Below are 5107 nucleotides of genomic sequence, written 5' to 3'. Positions count from 1 at the left end.
GATTTTTGATACCGAATTTGAATTCAGCGCCCCAAAATCCATAGGAATACGTGTGTCTTGTTACCAGATCCGCACACTTTTTTTTGTGTGGCTGTGTAATCGTGTACGTCTTTAAAAACGAATATTTTTCTTTGTTTGACTTTTTTTCATGTGGTGCGTTGAATGACAGAATAGTCACTTTCGTTTTTATTATTATTTTTTTAAAGTTTGGAAACGCTATAACTCTGGTAATTTTGTTGTTATCAAAAAAAGTCATCAAGATAAATTGTTCAAATTTTTGTGCACTATAAACAGCACTATATGAAATTTTCAAATCTTAAAAAATTGGTCTTAAAATTTTAGAAAATGCTCCAAATTATTTCATTTTTATTTAAAATAGCTTGCTAACGAAATCGTCCTTTCTTTTCATATCCTTATAAAGTGTGTCAAAGGGAAATTCAATAAAATAATTACTTCAAATGTTACCGTGCTTACAGAGTACAACGACAACGACGATAATGACAAGGCCGACAGACAGACGTCAACGTAATACCGGTTCCTTTGGGAATTAGGGATTTTCGAAAAATGAAAATTTCAAGAAATCCGCGATAGTCAGTTTTCCCATAAAACAATACCTTCTTATTATGATGAGAATGTAATAATTCAGTATTTTTTGTGCGATTAAAAGATGAATTTTCGATTTTTCTTAAATTCTAAAACCTGTCTAAAACCTTGTAAGTTTTTCAAAAAGTAACGTTTTCCTTTTCTTGCCTTTTTTATATCGTTAGTTGATTGGCTTAGAATTTTCATTTTCATTTTGTATTTTGAAAAAGCCATAACTGTGATAATTTTCTTGTTATCGAAAAAATCCATTAAGATGAATTGTTAACATTTTCGTGTGCTATAAATAGCCGTACATGGAATTTTAAAATCTTTGGCCCCTAAACCTGTGTGCCAAAGCCCAATTCTATTCAATTAGTCGGTCCAAAGACGTACAGTATACATACGCCAACGACAGACAGATACCAACCTGAAAACATTTTGTTCCTTCTGAGGAAATCTCAAAACGTCCATATTTGATGGAATCCGCGAAAGTCATTTTTCGTATGAAACCAATACCTTCTCATTATGGTGTGAATGTAAAAAAGCGCGTGCCCTATCAAAGAAATGTGAAAATCAAATTTTTAGATCTTATTTAGGCAAACCATTTTTTATTACACATTTTACTGTACTGACTACCGTCCTCAACACATTTAGTTTGTTTATTTTTTCGTAACTTGTGTCGAAAATTGATTTATTATGAATTTGTAGTTTTTTCCAGTGCGTGTAATTTGAGCTTTTTCATTTTTTTCGTATCTTGCATAGTTTAACCAAAAAATGGAAATTGTGAATTTTTTATTTTTTTTTTGGTAGGATCAAATTTGGAATGTTCAACTTTTTGACCAAATGAAAAAAATTGTTATTATCATCATGTAGGGATTTCGAAAAGCAACGTTTTTCTTTTCTTGACTTTTTTTCGTATTATACGTTGTTTGGCTTAAAATGTTCATTTTAATTTGTTTTTTTGGATTTTGAAAATGCTCTAACTCTGGTAATTTTTGATTGTAAAAGTCATTAGGATAAATGGTTTAACTTTTTAAATACTATAAATAACCGTACAGAGAATTTTCAAAAAAGTGGTCTAAAAAATATTCAAAATATGCCCACTTTTTGAATTCTCATCCAAAATGGCTGGCTAACGAACTTGACCTTTAGTTTAGGACACTAAACGAGTGTGCCAAAGGGCAATCTGATAGATTAATTTTTTCGAAATTTATCGTGTTCACAGACAGACATACAGACATGCAGACAGACATACAGGCATACAACTTCGTAAAAACCTGTTTTTCGGTTTCAGAGGGTCTCAAAACTTAGACATTTGACAAAAACTGGGGGGGGGGCTGTCAAATTCTAGACAAATCTAATACCTTCTCTGATGAGAATGTAAAAATATTCGAATTTTAATTTTAGAGACATCCAGGCGTATCTTTTTTCTTTCTTCGCTAAACATTTTTTGGTTCTTCAGTTTCTTAGATAATTAGAAAAGTGTACATTTTTCGAAAACAAAAAGTTACCAGTTTTGTTCACTTCAGCTCGTGCTAACTTACCTCATTTTCATACATTTTAGATTCTGTTAAGACTAATTGAAGTGACTACATATTTTGAAATTATCTGTAGAAGAAAAACTTAAATACTTTAATAAACATAGAAGTTGTTTATTCTTTATTTAGGCAATGAAAAATCATCAAGGTCTTTTGTACCAGGTTTTACCTTATAGCCCAGAATCAAGGGAAAATATTCTAAAAATATGTTCGTTAATCATTAAGATGCTTCAAACACTCACCTTTAGAATTGTTTTGTTCTTTTAAAATCATGAGATATGTCTACATAAATTATATTTTGTTAAATTTATTTCACAATTATTTACAATCAATTTACAATTACAATTTTTTACAGTTGAAATAAAATTGTAAAATCTAATTTTGAAATAAGTATTTTATAACATTAAAGATTTTGTAAACATTTTAAACGCAAGAAAATAAGTACTATCAGTTTGTTTTTAAATTTATATAAATATAATTATTATAAGATTCTCAAGAAAATTAAAAAAAAAGATTTTTAAATATAGCAGATGTATCAAAAAAGATTCTAAGAGATTTAAAAGGAATATTTCATTTTATAGGATTTCAAAAAGTATTAGGAAAGATTTGAGTCTTTTAAAAAAATGTTTAGGAATTTTCAAGAAGTTTGGAAGAAATCTAGAAATATTTTTAAATTTTTGGAAATTATTGAATATTTCTTATCTATTTAAAACGTTTTAAATTCTTCAAAATATTGGTAAACTGTCTTTAATTTTTATCAAAATTAAAAACAATCATTAAAAATGTAAAAAAGTTGCCTATAAGCTTCTAAATATTCCCAAGTATTTTAAGAAAATTTATCTTTTTTTTTTTAACCTTGTCAGACCTTCTAATCTTCTAATCTTTAAAAATTATTAGAATTTTCCCTGATTTGTTTTTAATCCTGCAATATTTTTAAAAATTGCCTTTACAATTTTTCAAATTCTTTGACAGTTCTTAAATCGTGTGAAATTTATTGAGATCTTTTTAAATATTCCCTTAAAATTAATTCTTCGAAATAAAAAATTATTTTATTATTCGTAGGAACCTAAAAGAATTTTTTTATTTTCGTGAAACCTTATAAAAAACTTTACAGGTTGAAAATTGTTTAAAAAATTTTCCCATGAACTTTCATTCTCTTGACACCCTGCAAAATTCCATTTACTTAAAATGTCCGAAGAGCCAGTTAGCCAGCGAAAACGAATCGTGAATTCGGGTGGAGGCTCGGGTTTGTGCTCGTGCATTTTCGGCTCTACACGAGGCTGGCTTACGCAACATGTAGTAGAGCCGACTCAGGCATTTTTAGGTGACTGGCTATGATGAGTTCCGGTAGTTTTTTAGTTTAGGCAGCGTTCTGACAAATTGAAACCTAAAAGTGGCTGTGTTTTTTAAAACTACAAGTATTCACAAGTATCTAAAAAAAGAGCGGATCAAATCGGATCAAAATTGACACTACACATAACTTATCAACACTTGAATCCAGAATCGGCCAATATGCGACGTAGCGGCGCGCGGACTGGCCGTGCGCCGTCATTTTTGACGATCTATAACACACGAACGCAATACGTTGTTAGATACCCACCAAAAAAAGTCGCAAATTTTTTTCTTAATTTAGAATGTTTTGATAACGGTCAAAAAAAATATGCCGAACCTGAAATTTCTTCAGCTTTAACCTAAGAAAAATCTGCTATTTTGTTTTTTCCAAAAAATTTTTTTTAATAACGTTTCAAGCTTTCAAATATTGTCAATTTGACGTTTTTTTTAGCGATTTTAACGACTTGCTAAAACTAAGCTTTTAGACGCAAAAAATGGTGGTGTTATTACAGCAGGACGATATTTTTGTAGGAACTCGCTGATGGACTCTTTTTATGTACACAATCCCCCCCCCCCCCCATATTGGGTTGGGAGTTAATGCATAGGATCATACTTGTTGATAGTTGATAGTATCCAGTTCTGTATCATTTTCGTTTTTCGTCGAGTTTTCCATGTCACACGCAGGCTGTGAAACGAACAGTTAAGGCCCTTTATCAGAATGTCTAATCGCGTCCGAATTTTGAGGCCGAACGTTTGAATATTTTTGTCTGGTTTTTTGCATACCTCATCTAAATAACCATATGTCAAATAAAGCAGAGCCGGTTTTTCGATAAAATGTTTATATTTTGTGTAATAATCAAAAACGTAGAGAACAACCGAGAAAATAGCAGTGACACTCAGTGATAGCTGTGCATGCATGTCCACAGTGAGCCTGCTCATCCTCGTCAAACTCAAGTCAGAAGACTCCCCGCTGGGTGATGAATGACACTGAACGAATGAATGCCGGGCATTGTTAAGAGATTTCGGCTCGCTAGACAAACTGACATTATGAAATCATTGATGAATTCATTTTTAATCAACAGAATTAATTAATTAATATAATTACAATAAATTGAAAAAAAGATGAATGAAAATCGGTTAATATTTGCAGTAATAACATGGTAGTTTGTAAAAAAAACGAGTAGTCTGTTTTGAATTTGCAGGCCGCAGGGTTGAATATTTCTTACTCATTTTTTGCATACGTCATCTAAATTCTCATATCTTGAAGCACGCAGAGCCGCTTTTTTAATAAAATCATTACATTATAGATTATAATCTAGATTATACGCGCCGAAAATGTATATACAGCAAACACTGCGTGCTACTACACTACTGTTCTTCCCTTTTTGATTATTAAACAAAATATAAACATTTTATCGAAAAAATGACTCTGCTTGATTGGAGTGTCATGTACAAACCTTTTAAGTAAGTACTTCCTATACGAGTTAGAGTATATGTATCCCGCAGATAATTCAGCAAACTTACAGATAAACATAACATTTTTGTTAATATTGTCAATTAATTCTTGACTGGAGTGCATATCATGAGAATCAGTAAGCTTTAAAAGTGCTGACTGTGTCTTATCATTTGTTGATCATGTTGGTCCAAATGAAATT

This window comes from Belonocnema kinseyi, chromosome 2 (assembly GCF_010883055.1).
Source record: "Belonocnema kinseyi isolate 2016_QV_RU_SX_M_011 chromosome 2, B_treatae_v1, whole genome shotgun sequence".
NCBI lineage: Eukaryota > Metazoa > Arthropoda > Insecta > Hymenoptera > Cynipidae > Belonocnema > Belonocnema kinseyi.
The sequence above is the reverse complement of the archived record's forward strand: the minus strand, read 5'-3'. Positions refer to the sequence as shown.